Genomic DNA, 25,303 nt, shown 5'->3' on the forward strand with positions numbered 1-25,303 from the left:
TTGTTTTGAATACTCAGGCTGGAGTGCAGTGGTGTGATCATAGCTCACTATGACCTCAAACCCCTAGGCTCTGATGAACCTCTCACCTCAGCCTCCCAAAGTACTGGGACTATAGGAATCAGCCATAGTACCTGGCAATGATTTTTCTAAATAGAGATTTGCTAAAATGCTTGTGTAGTGACTTGACAACACTATAAGTATTTTATTTCTAAACTTTTAATGCCTTTCTAGAGGTCACAGGCTAGGTCTATGTAATTCCCTTTATAGCAGCACCACATGCAATTGGCTGTTTAGGAAATGCTTTTTGAGGATGATGAAGAGTTCTGTTTTTCATTAAGTGGCTTTGAACTTTGAGACTGCAAGTCCTGACTCTGGATTTACCCTGTACTTTGCCACATAATTCAATTTAAACAGCCAAATGATAATCCTCTTTCTGCAACATGTGTGTGTGTTGGAGTTGGGGGTAGTGTTTCCCCTGTCTTATGTATCTTTATCCAGTGAGTTCGTTTTAATGAAAGAACTCCAGTCTTCCCTCAATTTCCTTATTCTGACCTTGTGCTCTAGTACTAAGTGGTGACTCTAGGGAGAAAAAAGGCTGGCGAGCCAAAAATGGCTTAGGAACATAATTCTCTACCAAGCTGCAGAAAAAAAATGACAAGGTTGGCTGAAATCCAAAGGTCAAATATATACAGGGTTTTCTTATGGGAAAGGAATGTCAAAACCTGTTTAAAAATTCTGTGAAGTGAGTTTATAATCCCTGATTACCAAAATTAACCATCCAGCTGAATCATTTTAATATTTCCATGAACAAAGTTAGATGGATTAGCTTTTCCAGAATTAAGTTATCAGATAAACAAAGCAATATATTTTAAATAATGACATTTTACCCAAATGGCATGGTGGAACCCAAACTGCTTAAAAGGTGCTTTCTGAACCTCCTAAGGTTTTTCTTAGACAGAAAGTAAATTAGCTAGATTATTTGCCTTTCTGCACAATACAATACAAGCTGAAATAAATATATAGCCTTCTCTTCCTTGGTCTTCTTTTTGAATGCTTCTGAATGTTAGAATTTTAGAGCTTCCAACTGGATTAAAGGTTGGTTCAGCCGAATGGTAAATTATGAAAAGAAATCTCTTATAGAAAGTACTTGCTGGCTGGGCGCGGAGGCTCAAGCCTGTAATCCCAGCACTTTGGGAGGCCGAGGCAGGTGGATCACAAGGTCAAGAAATCGAGACCATCCTGGCCAACATGGTGAAACCCTGTCTCTACTAAAAATACAAAAAATCAGCTGGGCATGGTGGTGCATGCCTGTAATCCCAGCTACTCAGGAGGCTGAGGCAGGAGAATTGCCTGAACCCAGGAGGCAGAGGTTGCAGTGAGCCGAGATCGCGCCATTGCACTCCAGCCTGGGTAACAAGAATGAAACTCCGTCTCAAAAAAAAAAAAAAAAAAAAAGAAAGTACTTGCTGCACTCAGTTAAAAGTGTCTTTTGTTCCAGAGCTAGCATTAGAATGGTGAGGCAATCCATGTTATTGGGAAAAAATCTGAAGTCTACTCATTTTATTCAAGACCTAGGTATCCCACTGAGCTTATTCTACTTTGTGGTGGAAAATATATACATTTTTCTAACTCTCCTATCTTCTTAATAGTATAAATAAGAAAGAATAAAACAATTTCAAAGTAAGGATCTCCTTAACTTATCATTATCGTAGCATAGCATCACTTGTCCCCGATTACATCAATATGGGCTGGGGTGGTACCTCATACCTGTAATCCCAGCACTTTGGGAGCTGAGTTGGGTGGATCACTTGAGGTCAGGAGTTTGAGGCCAGCCTGATCAACATGGTGAAACCCTGTCTGTACTATAAATACAAAATTAGCTGGGCATGGTGGAACACACCTATAATCTCAGCTACTTGGGAGACTGAGGCAGGAGAATCGCTTGAACCTGGGAGGCAGAGGTTGCAGTGAGCTGAGATTGTGCCATTACACTCCAGCATGGGCAACAAGAGAGAAACTCCATCTCAAAAAAAGAAAAATCGATATGCATAATCATGTATATCCATTTTGTTGCACCATCATCAAAATATTCACAGAAACATAAGTGTTACAGTTAGTCAAAAGGAGCCTTAGAGACTATCCAATTGCCTTGTTTCTGAAATAAATAAAATGTGGTTTAGGGAAGTTAGTGATTTTCTCTACATTCCAGTCCAATGTGATGTTATCAATGGAGGAAAAAAAAGTATCATGTATTGAATGTTGTATGAGGCTTTTGATGACTGTTAGCCCATTCACATACTAAACAATTTAATATCTAAGGCATCGCCATTTCAGTTTTATATAGACATGACTTAAGTGTAGTTTAAGGCCGTATGTCTGGACAATGGCAATATTTTTATAGACAATGTGCATATTTTTGAAATCATACCAGAAAATGAAATTAACACAATTTAGATTATAATATATATGTGCATTAAAATTCTTAAAAGCTTATTTTATTGGTACCAGTAACAAAAGCATCTGTGATTCTACATTGGAGAAAGCAGAAGGGTATGTTCTGCAATGCACTCAAAGGGCAAGAATCACGCCCTTAAAATGTCCTGAAAACATTTTCATTCAGCCATAAATATGAATAACCAAAGTTGAGGGTTATGCGCTAATGGCAAAATTATCAGATCATCAATTAAATGATGTCCTGTTTTCAGGCAGGCAACATCATAATAACAAAGCAAAGAGAGATCTAATTTGTATCTGGAAAATCTAAATAACTATATTAAAGAATTGTTGAGGCAGTCCTTTGGCCATACAGGTCTCTCATTCTCAGCCTAAAACTTGTCCCTCAGCCTTTAGGGGGCAAGGGGACAGCAGCAGGCGTCATGTGACCTGCCATTGTCCCTGTCCTCTCCCAACCTGTACCAAGGCCTTTAGCAAACTTGCTTGTCTCTGCTTTAACCAAAAAACCAAAAGCTCTACTGATATCAACTCATGGATCTCATTCTCCAAAGAGGTCATTAGTGCTCACATTTTGTAAACAGCCATATTCTGAATCCCAAACGAATTTCTTGCTAAGATAAATAAATATAGAGAAATAGTTTTGGATGTGGTTATAATATAGGCATATGGTATCTATATATTCATCACTCTACAAGTGGCTTTTTTGTATTATTTTAGAAATTTAAGTGTTATCAAGACAAAGCAAATAGACATATGTCCATAAAGTTTAGCAAAGTGCTCACATATTTTTCTAATTACCTAGAATATCAAAACATTAAGAAGCACTAAAAGAACTAACATCTACCATATATTTAACGCACTTCAAATTCCGATATGGCTGTAACTGGAAAGCCTACTCCCTGTAATTAAGCAAAAGTGACTGGTCTATAACCATAATTAAATTTATATTGTGTTTTCAGGTTAAAACTGTGAAGAATACTGTGTATAACCAGGAAAATTAGATGGGAATGACTGACTTAATAAACTAACTTCTTTTAAGAAATACAATGAACATAGCTTCCTTTCTTTTGTGTTTTTAAAAATTATGTGAATACAAAAGTGTCTATGCTATAATATGACAGCCCTAAAAGAACAGAAATGGGTGTTTCCCATGGCCCATAGGGCAAGTCTAAAAACAGCTCTTAGGTACAAACTACATGGATCAAGAAGTTGACAAGTGATTGAAATAAGGTGATCCTTTTATTAATAGGAAATGAATGTGTTTTGAGGCTTTGTGTTTGTCACGATTAGCTCGCTATGTGTGTATACAGGCTCTTTGGGAATCTGATCCAATTGCTATCAGTGGAATGAGCCTATCGGAAAAAGTTAAGAAAGAGATAAGTGAATTAGGTTTAGAAAACACTACACTACTAGTTGGTATACGAACCAATTACTTGAAAGTAAGTGGGGAGAAAGAAAAAGTTCCATGAAGAGGGTGATGCTAGAGCTACATCTCAAACAAGTTGGGATTTACAAGGGCACACAAGATTGGGTGGCATAGTTCCTTATGATGTCATGCCATGGCTTAAAAACTACATCTCTGCCAGTGGTGAATAGCAAATGGCTGTTCTCTACAATGCTCCACTCCCCCGCAAATCTCAAGTATGACTTTGGCCATCCTAATTCCACTTTATGTGGAACCTTAAAGACATCTGAGCATCACTGGTACAGCAACTGGCATATTGCATTGGAATTATCTATCCTTCATCTGAAGGCAGGAAACATATTTATATTGCACTGTACCAGTGTCCAATATGTTTTATAAATTTAAATGAGTAAACAAATCAATCAATAAATGAGGATTTAACCAAGAAAACAGAGGCCTTGCAGGGGCCTCTTGTGTTTGCAGTTCTTAATAATGTTCACTAAAAAATCTCAGAAAATCCATTTTATAGATGATCAAGGCCTGGGTAACTCCTGAGAGACCTAAATTAATATGGAGGGCTCCTCAGAGTTCCAGATAAATCTTATTTAACCATACCACTCTTTTCTGAAAAATAGCATCACATTCCTTAGGGAGGTTATCTAAACTGACACTTTCCCCTGAGAATCTTCCAACCACTGGTATAGGCTCCATTTCTGAAGATGCTATTATAGGCTATCATAGATATAGACTGTTAAGTTCACTTTCATTCACCAAAATACAGGCACGAACCTGTGTACTGCCAGCATGTTCCATTTTAGGATACCTTCATATTTTTATTTCTGCTTTCTTTTTTCATGAAAAAAAAATGAAGTCCATGGTAAGATTACAGACTGTGGTATCAGAGACATCTAATTAAATTTTGACTCTTCCACTCTCTGTTTAACTGTGGGTGAATTAACTCCCTGAGCCACAGTTTCCTAACCTGGAGAATGGGATAACAATGCTTATTTTATAGGGTTATGGATATCAAATAAGATGCACCTGGCATAATGCACCAAATTGATATCCAATAAACAACATCCTTAAAGATGCCTTAAAAAAATTTTTTTTGTAATGCACTTCTAAAAGCCAACCAATTTTTCTCAACATAGTTGGAAACAAGGCAAATGTTGTTTCCTTTTACATATAAACATGATAATTGTGTAAGCGTTTTAATTAATGTACTGAGCATAGTTTCCAGCTGCTGTGTCACTTCAAAAATGTCAAATACATTTTCTTTTCCGTTTAAGAATGGGGGAAATAAATTCACTGTTTTGAAATGATATTTTGATATTTATACATCAACTGTAGTATTTCCTTAGGTAGGAAATCTTAGGTATATTTATGTATCATCATAAACAGTGATATTGTTTTGTAAATATCATAATACTACTCCAGACAACTGAATCTTACAGAATAGTTTCATTTCCTCATCTGATGACCCTAAATTTTCTAAACTTTAAGAAAGTACCTGATTCTACAGGGAACCCATGAAGGAAGTCAGGTAAAAAAAAGCAAAAAATGATGGCTTCCAGTTTCATCCATGTCCCTGAACAGGACATGAATGAATCTTTTTTTATGACACTGGAAACCATCATTCTCAGCCAACTGACACAAGAACAGAAAACCAAACACTGCACGCTCTCACTTATAAGTGGGTGTTGAACAATGAGAACACATGGACAATGGGAGGAGAACATCACACACCGGGGCCTGGGGGGTGGGCGGGTTGGGGATGGATAGCATTAGGAGAAATACCTAATGGAGATGATGGGGTGATAGATGCAGCAAACCACCACCATGGCATGTGTATACATAATTAATACAATTTAAATTATAATATGTATGTGGATTAGAATTCTTAAAAGCTTAATTTTACTGGTACCAATAACAAAATCATCTGTGATTCTACCATGGAGAAAGAAGAAGGGTATGTCCTGCAATGCACTAAAAGGGCAGGAATCATGCCCTTAAAATGTTCTAAAAACTTTTTTATGTAACAAACCTGCACATTCTGTACATGTACCCCAGAACTTAAAGTACAATAAAAAAATAAATAAATATTAAAAAAAGCAAGAGAAACAACAAACTACTTACTATGGAGAACTCAGCCATGCAACGGTAGTTAGCAGATCCAATTACCAGCTGCTCAGTGGCACTCAGTGCTCTTACTTGGTGTGAATTAATCTCTTTATTTTCTGTTTTGTTTTTCTCTGTATACTTTAACCACAATCTCCTAAACTTTTCCCCTTCCGTTTTCATTCCATTTATTTTTCTTGTTAGTTATACTCCTATACTCCTGCTTATGTCTCTAGGGAAATGCAAAAGAATTCCTTTTATTCATGGAGAAATGTACCATCCTGATGATTCTAAGAAGTCGTCTTATTTCAGTTATTTTACATTTTCCAAAGTACAGCAAAAACATTACATTCCTTGATTCTTCTTTTTCACTGTCTACCTACCATTTCCTAATAATAAATCATGTAAATTAGATGTCTTACTAGGATCTTGTTTAAAAGGTCCTTTTATTTTGAGGTGTGAATGTAAAGGAAAGGGTGCTGAGGCACAGAGACAGCAATGTGGACAACGTCACCCAGCTCAGGATGCAAAGCCAGCATCTGAACTTCGGAAATAATGAGGGTCTGAAAATGCCCTCTTAATTACTTCTCACTCTCTCTTTGCCCATCTCCCTCTACTCCCTCCCTCCCTCCCTCCCACTCACTCACTCACTCACTCACTCACTCCTCTATCCCATAAGGCTACAATTCAGCCAATACATAATCTTAGGGGGGAAGCATCATGTATCTTTATCAGAAGACAGAAGTCTTTAAGGATTCATAGCAAGAAAATCCTGGTCATCCTTCCTGTAAGACAAGTCTTGACATATATGAAAATAAATTTGGCACCTGAATTTACTAACCTATAAATATAAACAAACAACAGTGTGTGTGTATATGTATGCATGTATACACACATGTGTGACCATGTGTGTGGATACATTAAGGCCTCTTTTCTATAACTGAATAATAGGGAATTAATACCAGCTATTCTGAGAACTCTGAGCCTGCTGATTGAAGATTACTCTGAAATAAAATGCAGAACAAGTAAAAGCTTCTGGCCCACAAACCATAGTCTTTGATTTTATTTCCGCTCTGTAAACAACCTCCTATGGTATCAGACCCTATTGAAATCATTCAACAAATATAAGTTAATGATTACTGAGGCTAAGCAAAATCAGCAAGACTATAGATATGTTTTTCATCAATAAGTGACAAAACAAGTTTCATCACAAAAAAGTTACTAGTGATGATTCTTACTTTGAAATCAGATGGCAATTATCTTCAGTAATTGGATTTTCTCCTTTTAGAAATTTCCTAATAGATCCTGAAAGGTATCATATGTACTACAGGAATTCAGTAAAATGCTAGGTTAATTACATGTAACTGTGACTTGAAATATTTGAAAATAGCACGCTATACCTTATATATGTGAGAATAACTAAACTAAAAATCAGAAATTAAAATTTAAATTACAAATGAGCATATGATCTAATAGAGCCTCTCCAAGCCAAAGACAGTGAACCTTCCAGGAAAGCAAAGCGTTGGCCTCAGATGATGGGCTGCTCTGTGCTATTGTGTCAACAAAAATAAGACACCCCACAGCTCAAATCACATAAACCTAGGATCTGTCTGATTTTCAAGAATCAAGATGACAGATATTACTAAACAAATGCCCACTGTGTGCCTCTGGCATCTTCTCTCATGTTTCTTTGTTTAGTTCTTAGTAAGCATTGAAATGATAGGTTATTCATTTCTAAGATGTCATTATCTGTAGCAACCATTGTCTTGCAGCCTGCACATGCTTCATGTCAGATCAGAGTATTCTGTTTAAAGATGGCCAGTGATTAGATAAAGGTAATGTGCCTTCTCTCATTACATGTCATTTAGATAGCAGCAGGAGGAAAGGATATCACGAGGCAGCAGTATTGTGAGCCTCTGATGAGCTGTGGCAGTCCAGTTACAGAGAAGTTGAGGGCTCTCTAAAGTGAGGCAGTGCCAGAATTCTCTTCACCATTTTTATGTACACCTGGTTTTAGAACTTGTTCTAGAAACATATATTTTACCATTTTCACGGTACCAGATTGTGAAAAGACAGTAATTCAAGGGCATGGTAAATAAGATAAGTATGTACGTGTATGAAAAACTTCTCAGTAAATATTGTTAAGTGGGCAATGTAGGTTATGGAATAGAATGCAATTTATGATTCCATTGTGAATATCACCAATGACTGTCTGAGACATGCATAGGAAATATGATTAAGTTCTCAGTTCTTAGTGATGGGGTAAGGGAGTACAAGTTGGGCATTGTGAAATACTTTCAATTTCTAAGACACATCTAAATAGATGGATGGATAGAAAGATAAATCCATAGATGTTACTTCATAGCTGGAAAAATCATGAACCTAAATCATGTAGAAAACAAGTATTCAAAATGCAGTGTATCCTATTGCATACCTATTGCGTATATTTTCACAAATTCAGGTGACAAAGCTAGGTCAATGAAGCACAATATATTTCATCACCGCACGACTTTTCAGAGCTTTTAATGTGCACTGTGGATGTTCATTGTCTATAAGTAGTCATATGAAGCAGAATACAAATATTCATATGTAGAAAAACAAAAACTCCCAATGATCATTGTAGCCCATATCCTCATTAAATATTGATTAATTTGCTTTTAAATCAAGATATACTGAATGCTCTTTGGGGATTAAAAATGGTGGTTTGTGATTTTGATCACCATGGAACCTCTGAAAACCATAAGGAACATGTCTATTTCAAACTTCCAGTCTTATTTCTGTGAGTTGATTTGGCAAGCTGGTCAAGAAGGGAGTCGAGGCTGGGTACAGTGGCTCAAGTCTGTAGTTCCAGCACTTTGGGAGGCAGAGGCCGGTGAATCACCTGAGGTCAGGAGTTCGAGACCAGCCTGGCCAACATGGTGAAACCTCGTCTCTACTAAAAATACAAAAATTAGCTGGGCGTGGTGACAGGCACCTGTAATCCCAGCTACTTGGGAGGCTGAGGCAAGAGAATGGCTTTAACCCAGGAGGTGGAGGTTACAGAGCTGAGATCACACCACTGTACTCCAGCCTGGGAGACAGAGGGAGACTCTGTCCTCCCCCCGCCCAAAAAGGAGATGGAGAAGAAGGGAGTTGGGGGATTAGGCATGTCAAACACAGTTACCCATACACTTCCTGTCCCCAGGTTTAGGGTTAGGATTTTCGATATAGAACCCTCTTATCAGAAGGAGAGCCCCACGAGGCTCAGAATTTTCATAATTTAATTCCTAAGTCTGGCCTGAGTAAATTCATATTTTGCTAAATTGAAAACTGGGTGTGAGAGTAGGGAAAATGGAAATTCATCATGCAGGTAAGCCTTAGAGGTATGAGGGTAGGTAAAAGGTTGAAGGAGTTATTTTAGAGACAATGAGAAAGCAGGCACCCCTCTCCCTACCCAACACACACCAGAGAATTGTACTAAAGGCTTTGATTCCTAGTAAAATATACATTCCCACAACAGAGTTAACCTTTTGAGCTTTTATCGACCATTTTATAACCTACTATGAATTGCTTTATGTGATCCGCAGCAGAGAAAGCATCTGAAGGAACGGATGCTTCCAATAGAAAGGAATGGAGTAGTAGGGAAGAGAAGAGGGTTTTTTTTTTTTTTTCCCCAACCAGAAAGTAACTCGCCCTATTTCCTTGTTTGGTGTGTACTAGCTTTGCTTTGTGTACTCCTTGGTTCTCTGTGCCTATTTTTTTTTTTACATACAGAAGAGCAAGACTGAAAATTCTTTGGCTTCCTGAAACAGGTTAATTCATCTTTAGAAAAAAATCTCAATGAGCACTAGTGAGCATTTTCAAATGCATGTCTCAGATTTGGATAAATAAGTAAATAAGTAAGTAAATAAAGCAAATGGTAGTGGCTAAAAACAGCTGTCTTCTTACCTGGCCCTAACTAACTTCTAGAACCATAACACCATGACTCATTGAAAGTACTGTGGAGTCTAAATCAAGTAAATGAGATAGATGTTCTGGGCATCTTTGCAGGTTACTCTATAAAAGGAAAGAGTTCCTTCTGTGGCTTTGTTGATCTTGCAAGGTCTTTCCTTGGCCTATCTTCTAAGCATTAAGAATGCTTTTGCTAGCAAAAAAAGTTTTATTGTTTTTAATATATAAAACAAATCATACCTTTTGGAAAGTTCTTAATTACCCTAAACCTCACTTCTTTATTTTTATTTTATTTTACTTTAGGTTCTGGGGTACATGTGCAGGTCATACAGGGTTGTTGCATAGGTGCATACATAACTAGGTGGTTTGATGCCTCTATTCCCCCTTTGACTATACCTGGCATTTCTCCCCATGTTATCCCTCCCTACTCCCCCAATGTCCCTCTCCTAGCCCACCCCAACTGCCCCCAGTGTGTGATGCTTCTCTCCCTGAGTCCACGTGTTCTCACTGTTCAACACCCGCCTATAAGTGAGAACATGTGGTGTTTGGTTTTCTATTCTTCTGTCAGTTTGCTGAGAATGATGGTTTCCATATTCATCCAAGTGCCTACAAAGGACATTAACTCATCATTTTTTGTGGCTGCATAGTATTCCATGGTGTATATGTGCTACATTTTCTTTGTCCAGTCTATCATTGATGTGCATTTGGGTTGGTTCCAGGTCTTTGCTATTGTACACAGGGTTGCAATAAACATACATGTGCATGTGTCTTTATAGTATAACGATTTATAGTTCTTTGGGTATACACCCAGTAATGGGATTGCTGGGTCAAATGGAATTTCTATTTCTAGATCCCAAAATTACAGTTAGTAAACCTGCTTCTCAAGGTTTTTTTTAAGATTACATAAATGTGTATGAATGGATGCTTTTAAACTCATGTTCTATAAAAACTATTATTAGTCATATTGGTTTTTTGCAGGACTTCTGTTTCTGACATTCACAAGGCAATAGCGATAATGGGTCAAATTCCATTGCATGGACCATCAAAGAAGAGCATAATTCTTGTCCTTGAAGTCTAATTACCTTTAAGTAAAACCTTCCAAAATTATGTACTCTATCTGCCTGGAGTATGGGTACCACTTAGGATATTAAGAGAAAGTATTTAAAATCTTATTAAAAAGCAGAAAAGTAGGTAGCATGTCCTTTCAGTATCATATGGGAGCTGAAGACCTAATCAAAGGTTATTTAGTTACTGAGAGAAGGTGTATTTTGTTTGATTCACTTTGTTTATTATTGATTGAAGTTCCAAGAGTTAGTAAAGTTTCTTGTTAACTTAGTGAATTTTGTCTGGTAGAGATATAAATAACTTTTGTCTAGTCAAAAATATAATCCCAAAAATTTTGGCTTCTGGCCCTATAGATAGTAAGACAGCAATCTTACTCTAAGATTTATTAAATGTCCTATAAACACTTAGCTCTGCATATGTTCTTTAAACTGGCCTTACCATCTAACTGGATCCCTGGCTAATAAATGACTTGAATAAACTCTTTGACATTTGTTCATTTGATGTATGCAAATCATGTTTTTAATGTTTTAAAAATTGTCTTAACAGTGACGAAGAAATTTTGTTGTTGTAGAGATAATTATAGTGGGATTTGTTAGATGGTAGAATATATTTTGATATTGAAAAGAATGGTAGTAAAAAATAAATGGAAAGAAAGATGGATGAATAAGTAGTTAGAAAGAGTTTCTGGAAATTTTAAACAAAAAGTGTTAAATTATGCCTTCTTTGTGTATTTTCCCCAGGGGTCAACATGCTGTTAGATGGTTTATGGTGACAAGGAAGTTGGGAACTTATTTAAAAAGTAAACCTTTCTGACTAATAATTGGAATATACACTATTTCACTTGTATTCAACAATACTAAGATCTCATAGAATAAACTTCAAGGTGCATTACCATTCACTTACACTTTATATCTCAGATGATGGAGACTCAGAGAATCTTTGTTGTTACTAAAGAGATCAGTCACTGCAATATGAACAAACTTGAACTAAAATTGAGTATTCAGGGTTCTTGATACTGTGTTAAAGGTACTGACCACTTTAAGATTATAACTGGTAATATATATCTGCACAGAGGTCTCTCACAGTGTACAATAAGAGATGGTAACCAGAATTCCAGTCATAATCTGAAATTGTTGCATAAGCTTAGACTTAAATTTCAGAATCTTATTTTAGTTATGACTAAAATGACGACATTGGGATAAATTAATTTTCTCTTTCTCTGAGTGATGTTCTAAACAAAAAAAAAAAAAGGAAGACAAAAGATACATGATTCAATGTAAAATTCTGGCAACACTTACTCAAAAAGGGAAGCAGAGTAACAACATATAGTACAGCTGCTAAGAGTTTTTACTGTAAATAAATCTTTTAAACTCTGTTTAATTATGCTTTTTCTCAATCTATTTGGCCATAGGATAACTCACTTCCACCCCATCTTTTCTTGTCCATCACCTATAAACATGTCTATGAACATCATTATGAATTTAAAACTCAGGTTTTCAGAAACTCGGAAAATTTTGGCTCCATCATCTCTGAGGTCATTTGGAATTCTAACAAACATCTCGTTATCACTTGGTTAGTATCACAAATCACCTAAATTTACATAGCACGCACTACTTGCAAGGCACTGTCCTTTTTTTAAAAAAAAAAATTATTTATTTTACTTTAGGTGCATACTATATCTGGCATTTCTCCCCATGTTATCCCCGCACTCTTCTATTCATTTAAAAGTATCAACCCATTGAGATCAGGTGACAATGCTGGAGCTCATAAATGGCAGCCTTGTATGTACTAGGGCCCATAACATTAAATATCTGCACATACAAATTTTTGCTGGTAATTATGCAAAGGTGGCTATATATTTTTTAAAGCACAAATTATTATAAATTAAATACAGACATATCATTAGTTCTGTAGTGTAAAGGAAAAAGATGTTCATGACACATTGAGAAAAATAGGAGTGGGAAATATAGTTTGAAAATTACATTGGGAAATGTGTCTAATTTTCAAGCCACTGTACTTGTAATTTGGAATCAAAGGCTAACTTTAAACTTCTGCTAATGATTGGATGAGTCTCGCAAATGCTTTTTTCCATTTTTTATAATAAAAATTTTAAGTGACTATAATGTACAAATCCATTCAATAATCAATTACAAGTCAAACTTCATACCAGTACCCATATCAGGTACAGGGATAGAGGTCCCAGAGAGTTCACAGACTTATGAGAAAGAGAGTGTGTACAATGGCAATATAACAAATCAAAGAGTTTCTGGAAATTTTGCTTGCTATGCTTTGAATCAGGGTTATGGCATCAGGGGTATGGCGGCCAGACAAGGGGAGAGACGGTCAAGGAAAGCTTCCAGGGAAAATAATTGAGGCCATAGAGAAGTCATTTTCTGAGTAAAAAGGGGGTTGGCTGAGGGCATGGCATGAAAAACATATTCCACTAGAACTATTTAAAATATCAAGATGTCAACATCAAATAATCTAAGCTAACTTCTTTTTCCTGAGACAATGCAAAGAAAGAAGGTCTGCTGATTCCACACCCTATTTGTCTGCGACTTTTTTGCATTATTCTTTTATGGTGTCAAGCACTAGATCTATGACAATGTAGATGAAGGAACATGCTTTGGAGAGAGAGATTTAGCCTAAAGCTGTAAAGAGCTTCTATCCAATCCACCCACTGTCCCTATAAACACAAAAAGAAAGGGGCAAGAAACCAGATTACCCCAGGTGTGTACTACAAACACACAATAGTGGCTTTGGTTCTGGGAAAGTTCATCTTTGAGTAAGACATCCAGCCTCACTGTTTATTTTTATGTAAACTATTAGAGAGAAAAATGTCTGGGAGAAGTGTACTCAACAGGCATCTGTTGAGAATAACCAGTCCTATGAAGTAATATTTAAATGCTGTGAAAAAAAATCAGAGAGCTTCAGGTCTCCCACTGACTTTAGTCTTCATCAATCTATTCCTATGTACATAAGTTTAAAATTTTCAGGACAGCCCTCCTAGGAAATTCTCATTCAGAATTGGCATTAGGTCATGAGCCTAGTAGCATCTGAATTCCCAGACTAATCTTAAGAATTCATGGACCTGATACTCAGAACTGAACATTCAGCATAGTAATCTTGTGAGATCACAGGGTACATATACTTCCCCACACAATTTCTCTCCCTCTCATACCCACATTAGGAACATAAAGCACAGGTCAGGATAAACAAATTCTAGAGGACTCTGGGAATCACCTTCCGTATTTTGTCTGTTTTCAAAAAGGGACAAGATGTTATAAGCCATGGATTTTCAAATTTTATAACTGGTTAAGTCCAAGCTTGGAATGCCAAGAGCGTCATTCTCATTTTTCTAGTCCTATTTGCTACTCCAGAGTCAAGAAACTCTACATAGGTCGGTTGCTTATGACAGGAATGGAGGGCAGATGTTTTGACACTCCTTCTCCTGTGGCCACAATCAAAGCATAGCAAGCAACTTCACTAGGGCCCTGCGGCTGCTCTCACTACACTCCTATCCCATCAATAACAACATCTATATTCGGTAATAAACATGCTAGGAAAATATTAAAGTGCTTCATAAATTATATTTCCATTTATTTGCAAAGGAAATTGAAGTGTGATAGGGAAGAAAACATGTTTTATACCATATGTAGGGAAGCAGTCAGAAGATTCACGTGAGCAACATAGCCCAAGGAAAATGTCAGAGAGAAAAAAATCCATGCCATTAAGAATATAGATGCTGCCTTTAAACTCTGAGATGGACAGGACCACTGATTTATTCCCAGAGTTGTTAATAAATGAATAAAAAATAAACAGCAAATTTGTGCTAAAGTATCCCTGACTCTGAGCCAATATGCTTTATAATGACCAGAAAATCTGCATTTTGAAAACCCTCTATGCAGCCATAGAAAATAATGAGTTCATGTGTCCTTTACAAGGACATGGATGAAGCTGGAAACCATCATTCTCAGCAACTAACACAGGAACAGAAAACCAAACACCGCATGTTCTCACTCATAAGTGGAAGTTGAACAATGAGAATACATGGACGGGAACATCACATACCGGGGACTGTCAGGCAGTCGGGGAAAGGGAAGGGAGAGCATTAGGACGTATGCCTAGTGCATGAGGGGCTTAAAACCTAGATGACAGGTTGATAGGGGCAGGAAACTACCATGGCACATGTATACCTATGTAAAAAACCTACATGTTCTGCACATGTGTCCCAGAACTTAAAGTAAAAATAAACACACTCATCAACATTAACAGTAAAAAAAATAAAATAAAAATAAAGATTCTCAAGTTTTCCTGTAGTCCGCTCACCACGCTGCTCAGAACGAGAAAAAGTTTAAGACTTTAAATGGATTCATTTCTCAGAAAACCTGGCTATATATCTCTATATTTAGGGCTGATTTCCTCTATTACACACAGTAAGAAGCTGATGAGAGGAGTGACAAGATGACTGAGCCTTCCCTTTCCTAAGCTTTTCTTTCCCTTGTAGAGTTGTGATGGGCGATTTTTTACCATATCATAAGAAAATCGACTTGAATCCATGCTACTCAAAGTGGATTGGCATCCTTGGGACTTTTTAGAAATATATATGCTAGTGTTCTGCCTCATACTTAGAGAATTAGCATCTCTGGGCACAGGGCCCAACATTCAGTGTTGCAACCAGCACTGCTTTATGGCTATAGCTGCATTCCTCCTAGGACCACGCTGCCGTCAGGAGTTATTTTGACCCTCTCTGGAAAGAGCGCAAGCCTGAGTCAAGGTTGTACTCTATTCCACAAGAGCTTGTTCTCTAATGGAATTTACAAGTCTGGCCTTTCAAGTGCAGTCCCCAAAATGGAATGCAAGACACAGGAAGGCAGAGAGGGAAAAACGTCTGAGTGCCAAACAGAGAAGAATGACCTCTATGGCTAAATTGTTTTGTCTGCATCCTGTCTAATGGCACCAAAATTTACAGAGGATAAACTAAGTGAAGGGGGAAAAAATCTTGTAGCTCAATGATCTTTCAAGTTTGGCATAATCTGAGCATATTTTCAGCCAGCATCTGTCTGTGTTCCACTAAGTTTCAGTCTGACTTTTACTCCCGTGGGTAATCAGCCCACATACAAGCAGGTTAGGAATGGGGAAAAAAAAAAACAAAAAAACTCACCTATTTCCTTTTCTGTTTCCCACATCTCCTTTTGTATCTACAACAAAGTACAGCATGTGACAGGAATGCTTGCATAGCATCCAGGCAATAGACGGCACTCAAAATAGAAGGTTGGTGTGTCTTCTGTGTCAAGGTTCAAATTTTGGCTTTGTTACTTACTGGCTATTTGAAATGTGGTGACTTACTCTGTAGCCTGTCGCCCAGGCTAGAGTGCAGTGGTGCAATCCTAGTTCACTGCAGCCTCAAACTACTGGCCTCAAGTGATCATTCCACCTTGGCCGACCAAAGTGCTAGGATTACAAGGGTGAAGCACCCTGCTGGGTCTCTTACTTCTTCTACGTTATCAACTTAACTATGTAAAAGGCAGAATCCCTCTGAGAACCACACATGCTATCCTTCTTCCCCATCACAAGGCCTTTGCATGTACTATCATAGAAGTCAGCATAGAAAGAGGAGAATCCAGGCTTCAGGGCCAGACAGCTTGGACTCAATGCCTGGCTTCAGCCTTGCTGTATATCAGACATACAAGTTACTTAGTTATCTTCTCTGATCCTCAGTTCCCATATCTGCAAAATACACATAATACCCATTTCACAGAGGCGTTGGGAAGATTCCATGAGAAAATCTGTAATTTACCTTTAGTGATACTAAGATTTCTAATTGTCTATTACATCTAATAGCTTTAACCAAATGTGATACTAACAATTTTTAAAGTAATGAAATACTTTCAAAATATTGTGCATTAATTTATGACTTTTGAAACAAAGTCCAAGGTTTATTGACCAAAAAGAGATCTTTAGTGATGAATCCTGAATTTAAAGCAGGATTTCTGTAATTTCAAAGTCCATATATTTTCACCTTGAAACCAACCATATCATAAATAACAAAGACATGAAAATGAAATAAAACAATGCCTTACAGTCCATACATTCTTTTCTAAGACGGCCCCTTGAATTTACAAGCAATTTAAATTAGAATTTTAAAAACATATTCTCAGGTTTTAAAAAATCAGCTGTATTTGCTCCAGTGCTTCTATATTTACTGAAGGAAGGAGGTCAGTGATTTGGGAGTCAGAGAGAAGCTGAAGTATGTTTCCTTCTTAATTTTCACATGGGGCTGAAATGTTTTCAAGGGCTGGAAGACAGTGTGGTGACAGGAAGACAATGTGGGTGCAGAGAGAAGGCTGAGCTGCACATGAAGAAATCTGAGCTCAAACTGCAGTTCCCACCAGCTGGAATCCACAGGGCAAGTTATTTGATCGCTCTGAAGGCATAACCACCTTCTCTCAAAAGGAGGGGATGGCTTAGCTGACCGCACAGGCTCCTTCCAACCTTATATTTTGCTGGTCTTGAGAATTGTTGGAGAAGATCACAATGACTCCAAAAAAAGATCAGATCTCCTATCCCATCAAAGAAGCTATCTATCATTGCAAACATTTTAAATGCCAAACGCATGCATTTAACAAAAAAGCTTTTTTTAAAATACCCTGGTTTCTAAAATGTGTAACTTCAAGAAAAAGGTGAATCTGCCCTAGAAACATACCACATAAATATAATGCGTTTTATCAGCATATGTTCCATTCTTAGTGGTTGCTTGTATTAGAGATTTAGGCTGAGCCAGGGTTGGCTGTGTTCTCAGAGGTACGGGGATGGCTCTTGCAGATGGGCTGCACTCTGGAGTCTCAGGGCAGCTAGTGCTGAAATGCGACCAGAAAGAGCGGGGACATGAAGAGAGCCATGTCTTGCCCTTAAGGACTCTCGGTGGTTTTGCCAGAAAGGCAGAGGGAAGCGACATTCAGTCTGCAGGAGAGAAGTCGGTCAATCTCCCCACAGTCATAACACACACATCACACTCCTGTTATGCTTTCCTCTGTCAGGAAAAGGCCTTCATGTTGCTGCTACACATGGACCTAATGAACACAATGATGACTCAGAATAAATGAACCTTTCCACTAATAAATGATTTCTTAATTTTGTGGTGCCATGGGCTTTTGTGAGAATCTGAGGAATGTGGCTCTTCTTCTCCCACAAAATAAGCACAAAACTGTACTCACAGCTTCAAAGGCTTCTTAGACTCCTTCATGCCCATTTTCATTCTTCAGGGGCAAAAAGGGTAAGAATCCATAATCCAAATGAAGGAAAAGTAAGTGTTTATGAAAAAGGACACAATTGGGGCACACACAAATGTGGTGTAAGCCTGTTTTTCTATCAAATATGTCAAGTCTGAGAAAGGTGAAGCCATGTCTTAATTATTTTTGCAGTCTCAGCAGCATTGTGTCATGCTCACCGTGTACGATCAACACTTCGAATCATGGTGGTTGAGGAAGGACAGAGTGGGGAGGAAGAGAAAGAGGGAGAAAAATTGAAGATTTCTGTGGAAAATGTTATTTAGAAAAAATACTTCTGAGGTTAAAAGGAAGCAGAATAAAGGACTTTATACTCACAAATGAAGTCAGAGAGACACAAATAGGAACCCTGCTCCTTCCCCAGAGCCACTAATTGACCTTGGGTAAGTTCCTCTCTGCACTTCAGCTATCTTCTCTGTGAAATGGGGATAATAAGAGAGTCTGCCTCACAGAGCTATTGTGAGACTTGAAGGAGCTAATAGCTGAAAAGCATTTAACACAGTACCTGGCATGTAAGAAGTGTTCAGGAAGTGAGGCATTCATCAACAAGGAAAAGCTATGACCTACTTAAGATGGTACTTTCCACAAAAGCACCAGCCTTAAAAAGGATTTAACAACTAAACCAAATTAGGAAAAACAATCTTTTTAATATGAGAATTATACATAATTCTGAAAAACTTAAGATTAAGTCACAAATCAAAAGAGCTTGAAGAAAGGCAAAAAGAGAAATACAATATTTATCTAATAATATATCATTGCTTCTATTTCCTGAAGAGGGGAATATGGGCAGCAATATAATATTAAAATGGAGCTCCAAATTAATGGCAAGTATTCATTTCCAGAGATCATTAAAAATCAGAGATAAGAATTCTGAGCTTTGCAGTAGACTACGCATTTTCCTAAATTCATAGCTTAGCCACCCTTTTTACTAAATTTTATTGTTTTCCTTACTAGGATGTTTGTGTTTATGTATTGCATCTCATATTTATATGATGTTTTAAACTTCATTTCATCTAAACAACTCAGAATTCTAAAACTTTCAATGATGCCATTTATCGGCTGGGTATGGCAGCTCATGCCTGCAGTCCCAGCACTTTGGGAGGCTGAGTGGGAACGACAGCTTAAGTCCAGGAGTTCCAGAGCAACCTGGGTGACAAACAGAGACTCTGTCTGTGCAAAAAATTTAAATATTATCTGACTGTGTTGGCGCAGGCTTGTAGTCCCAGTTACTGAGGAGGCTGAGGTGGGAGGATCGCTTGACACAGAAGATTGAGGCTGCAATGAACAGTGACTGTGCCACTGCAGTCCAGCCTGGGTGACAGATTTAAACCCTGTCTCTCTAAAAAATGCCACTTATCTATTTTCAATAATTCTTTGTGCATTTAAAGTAGCCCCAACCAAGCATTACTTCTCATGTACCCAGACAAGCAAATAAAAAACATTTCCGTGTACGGCTGAACTATTACTCTATTACATAAATTTGTCTTAACATTAACCTTATACAAGTATTATCTTAGCCATTATAAATCTCTTATTGTACAAAGCTAAAAGAGTTTATAAATTATAAAAGCACAAAAACTGCTTGGCACTTCACTATCTATGGAGTATAAGCTACCATTTTTTGAGTACCTATAATGAGCCAAAATGTGTAGTAAGCACTCTATATAAATCATCTATAATTCTTAAAATAATCCTGCAAAGAAGATATTGTTAATGTTGCCATTTCATAGATAAGAAAATTGGGGCATTAAGAGGTTATGTGACTTGTCAAAGGGCATAGGGCTATTATACGGCAGAGCTGAGAAACAATGGCCGCTGTCTAAACTTCACATTCTATACTTATTCCACTGCCTATAATGCAAGATTAAATATTATTCTAAGTAATAGCTAATAAACTTTAGACAATCTCAGATAAAGCATTTTAAGCACATTTTATCTGAGAATGGAACCCCCCATCACACTTCGTACCGTATTTTGTAACATTTGTATGTCCGTTATTTGTATTAAGAACCATATCTTACCTATCTAAGGCAGAGGCTGAGTGTGAGTTTTATTTCTGTACAGAGTAGACATCCAAAGTGTTACTGAATAAATGAACAGATATTATATATTTGAAACAAGCCACGGATGATACATGATTCCTGATATCGCAGCTCTTCCACTCCTCACCTGCTTTCCCATCTCCCTGCTTAAGAATTAGTTCAAGTGATGGAGAATGTGAAGACAGTGTTTGCAATGAGAAATCCTGAAAAAGGGAGAACATAGCAATCGCTAGAGCTTCATCATACTACTACTTTTTCCACAGAGACTTCCTTGTCTGCCCCTCCTGAGATGCCTCCAGTATTCTAATCTCCAAACCTAACATCTGTCCTTTTCAATGCATTAGTCAAGTATATTGGCATACTGAAATTTGCAAAAAAAAAGGCTGGAAAAATCATATTCTAGCTCATTTTCTAACCAGAACAGTCCAAGAACTCACAAACAACTTTCTGTATGCAATAAAATCTGCCCCTTCCAAAATAAATTTAAGAAAGGCAGTGATGGGGAAGGAGCTTTGATAGACAATAAAGAGCTCTACGTATTACAGTCATTAGCTTGCCGAAGTATTTGAGGTTGTAGAGAGGGTAGGAATGAAAGGTTCAAACTAAGAAACTGAGGGACTCCCCTATGACCTAGAATAACAAGCAGTACTGGTCCTAAGGTGATGTACAACAATTTCAAACCAAGTGGTTTTTCGAGCAGACCATTTCTATATTATTTAAAACAGGGTGCATTCATAAAGAATTCAAATCTTATACAAAACTAGCAAAAAACCAAACTAAGGAAAATGAAAAGGTTTTTAAAAGCAATGAACACTGCTTAAGTCAATCTAGATAGTAACTATGCCTAGCAATTGTGACAAGCTATTTCCTATGGAAATAAATAGATTAATGTATTGTATCTATCCAGTTTTCTTTTTTCAATTTATTCAAAGGAGTTCATAGAGAAGGAATTTGCAGTTGTATTGCAATTTGGAGCCAGTGTGTTATGTGAACAATTCAATTTAAGAATACACTCATTTAGGAAATTTAAAAAGCAGAAGTTAAATTTAGCCCAGAAAATTAAGAACATTATCTCTGGAAACATTTTCCAAAGTTAAAAATATGGCATTATGTTTATTGAGGAGTGTCTGATTTCAGCAAATGCCTCAAGTGGTTACCTTATGCCTCCTGTGTTACTCCTTTTATTGGGAAATGGATGTTTCTATTCATTGTCCAAAGGCTTGTCGAGTTCTCTTTCTATAATCCTCAGGAACTCAAAGAAGCCTGTGAGTCATCAAAACTCATTTTCAAAACTGAGTGTGAAATTTAATTTCCTAGAGATTAGGAAGAATATAGCACCTATCTTTGGTCTGTAAAACCCTGGATGTAATTTTGGCCATAGGCAAAGAGTGGCTTAAGTGACCTTTGAAAGGGACTTCTATGTGTACTTAAGATTTAAGCCTCCAACATTTGGCCTATTCAGCCACTTTTGAAAAGAATTACTGATATGGTCACATTTTAGTCAGCAAAATGATTTTTTTTTTTTTTTCCAAACAAGTTGACCGCTTTCAGAAGTAGGATGTTGCTACTTAAACACCAGGATTCTAAGTTCCTAAGGAGAGGCTTCGGTATGTCTGTTGCATCCCGGTGGCCACTCCCCATTCTCCAGTCATGTCTGTATCCAGTAAGAGCTCTCCAGCTTTCTGTGGCTTATCTGGTACATCTATGAGAAATCAGGGAGCGTTTTAAAAGCTGGCAGGCTGTAAAGCTCATTTACGGAAGGCCCACACCCCAGCCTTATTTTTAAGGCCTTATCTTTGATTTCCTGAAGGGGTGGAGCTCTCACGGCCTTGCTTTTGTGTTCAGCTTCTGACTTACTCCTTGTGCACCTCTAACTTTCTATCGCCAACTGAAATTATTTGGGAATAAAAGGGGTAAACTGTTTTCAGTACCGCATGAAGAAATTTTTGAGAATGAGAAGTTTCTCTGGAAACATTCTCCTGCCTGCTCAAATTTTGTTCCTCAAATACGCACTTGCTGTCATAACTATGTCTCTGAGTCTCCTTAGGAGCCGACTCTTGATGGCCAAAGAAAAAAATGGAGCCAAGAGAGCAATCTTCCTACAGCCCTTGCTGCGTGGGGCCCCACCCTTCTCCATCACTCAACCTTAAAAACTTGGCCTCATCTGTGACCCTCTCCTGTTCTCTGCAGACTCTCCAAGGTCTGTTGATTTTTCATTAAGGAAAACGGCTCTGATCCATTATTAGGCAATTTCCACCTTAACCTCCCTCCTCCCATGCCTCATTACAACATGGCTAACATCAAATCCAACATTCTATTATAAGTGGAAAAAAACTCTCTGGGGCTGTGAACTGTGAGAACTGTCGATGGTGGTAAACTTTGAGCATGTTGTAATTCCAGGCCTGAAAACTAAGAGATAATAAAAGAAATATAATCCTCAGCATCCCCTTCTTCACACTGCCTACATGCTTTTCTACTCCTTCTCTCAAAGTCGTCTTCTGCATAACTTTTTAGAAACTTGTGTCCCATTTTCATTTGCCCAATCCAACCACGATGGTGGTGAGGGCTCTATCATCCTGCTGTCTACACACCTTTCAATAGAGGTCCACCTCTTAAGGGGAAGGAGGCATCAGAATAGAAGCTACTTCCTCACTGCCAGTCTGTCTTCTTCAGAAAAGGAAAAGGACAGTAGATATTCAATATCTACAAGGCACACGATACGTGGTTGTTCAAATCAAAACAATGCCAACTTGAAGAACCTTATACACAGTCTTTTTATTCTTATGCAGATGTTTTCATAGGAAAGAGCCCCAGAAATGGGGTTGCAAGACAAAGAATAAATCCATATGTAATTATGTTAAATATTTTCAGATCTCCCTTCATATGGGTTATACCACCTTGCACTCTCCCTAGAAACGTATGAGTGCCTTTGCTTTCTCCCAACTTTGCCATGAAGTATGATTTCAAACTGCTGGATTTTTGTTAATCTTATATATGAAAAATCATTTCTTAGTGCGATTTTAATTTGCATTATTATGAGTGAGGTGATCACATGTTTAAGGGCCATCTGTATTCTCCCTTAAATGTCTGCATTTGGCAGAAGGCATTTTGTAACCCAAAGAACTACCTCTTTACCTTCAAGTCCCACTCTGTGCACAGCCCACCCATCTATAGACCTATCTATGAGGTCAGTGCTGCTTATATGTGTTTTGGGACTAAATGGGGTGGGAGGGTGGTTGTGGCATTTGTGTCAGTGGAGCAAAGGACCTAGAACACGCCATACTTCACATAGTCAGTCTTTAGTTACTGGTTTGGCAGAAGCTGAATGAAGTGTGTGAAGGTGACTCTACAGAGCACAGTAGTGAGGAGGGGTTGTTTCTTCTCTAAGTTTACATCCCAAACTATTTTGGGATATTGCCTGATGACTTATCTTTTCCTCTTTCTAACATGTAATATTCAGAGTTCTGTAAGTTGTGCAAATCTTAAGAAAGAAAAGGGAGAGAAGGAAGGAAAATATTATGAAAAAGTTCTCACATTTGATAATATGATTTATAGAACTATTTCTAGGCACATCTTATTACATTCATATAAAACTTCTATTAACTGTTAATAAGTACTTTAAAAAGTGTTTTGTTCTCAAATACGGGAAATGCTGGCTGAAACAAAGATAAGCAAGTTCTTGTAAGAACTCAAAAAGCCTTTACTATGGGAGTTAGTTCAGGTAAGCAGTGTCCCCCACCATAATTTGGCTGCAGAAACCCCTTCTCTCCCAAAAGCAATCAAGAGTTTATTACTGTGATAATGTTGGTAAATGCCGATGCAGAGGGAAAAGCGTCTAACAAGGTGATTCAGATGATTTTTTGATTCTGACAACAACATGCATGATATTCTTAGTCACAAAGCCTCTCAGTGCTCAGGTTATTCATCTGTAAAGTGGGGTACTCTAAATGGTCACTTTCCATTTTTACTTTGACCTATCAGGAGGGATGTCCTGCAGAAGACAGGTCTTGCTCTGTATTCAGCTACTGGCTTCCTTGATCCATTTCAAGGGCGCTGTCAGAGGGGTGGGAGAGACAGCACTTCTCTCATGCCAAGATAAATATCCTGAGAAAGAGCAGGGGTTTTCTGTTGTAAAATATAATAGAGATCTTGACATGAATCCCCATTCTGCCTATGGATATAGAGCCCACACTCCTATTGATCATCACAAACTGACCCATCTAAACAGTGGTTTATCTGGGGGCCAGGTCACTAAGCCAGTCAAAATCCAGCTCTCTTTAATTTGTAGTCCATGCACATAAGAAACACTGGTCCGGGACTCTAGGTCACCATTCAAATGTCAGTATAAACTCACCAGTGGTCCCAAGAGTTTTCTTTCTTTGACATTTGCTTTTTCTGGTATTATTTGTGGTGACATTTACAACAACAGAGATCCCAATCTGTCAATGTCACTCAATTATTAACATTTCCTGGGGTGTTCTAAAATCCCATTAAGTGAGATTTGCTGGAAAGGCTGATGCCCTGCTTTGCCCTTTGGCCCCTTCAGGTATGAATGTGGATTGAGCCCGCAACATGCCAAGCACCTACTGAGGGCTAGAGGTAGAGTCACTGATGGTTGCACACATGCTGTTCTTTCTGAAAGGTCTGCCACACTCTCCCTAAATTGGAGCTAAGATGCCTCTTCCTTCAAGGAACCTTACTGAGCTTCACCTCATCTGAGTCTGTATTATGTGTTCTACCCACCCCCAGTTAAACAGCTCCTTCAACAGATATCAAACATTACCCTTATATTCCTGCATGCCTGCTTCCCTACTGAAGGTATCTTTGCTCCTTAAGGACAAAGACTAATTCCTTAATCTTCATTTCCTCAGCATCAGTTGTAGTGACTGCCACATAGGAAATAATCAGATTTATCACTGACTGACTGAATGACTAATCAAGGTATAAAAAACCATTTCCTGTTCTCAAAGACCACACAGAATCTAGTTCAACTTCTCTAC

The 25,303-nt window shown here is 37.8% G+C and overlaps 1 protein-coding gene and 1 long non-coding RNA gene across 24 annotated transcripts in view; one reads left to right on the plus strand and one right to left on the minus strand.

Moving 5' to 3' along the window:
* SLC8A1 (solute carrier family 8 member A1) overlaps nt 1–25,303 on the minus strand; it is a 382,674-nt gene that overhangs the window by 208,282 nt on the left and 149,089 nt on the right. The window lies entirely within an intron of this gene.
* Nucleotides 1,073–1,537, plus strand: LOC116524290. Its single transcript, XR_004257258.1, has 2 exons — nt 1,073–1,143; nt 1,457–1,537. It is a non-coding gene; the product is annotated as an uncharacterized LOC116524290 (long non-coding RNA).

This window comes from Sapajus apella, unplaced genomic scaffold (genome assembly GCF_009761245.1).
Source record: "Sapajus apella isolate SASKATOON/1434 unplaced genomic scaffold, GSC_monkey_1.0 scaffold44, whole genome shotgun sequence".
In the NCBI taxonomy this organism is placed as follows: Eukaryota; Metazoa; Chordata; class Mammalia; order Primates; family Cebidae; genus Sapajus; species Sapajus apella.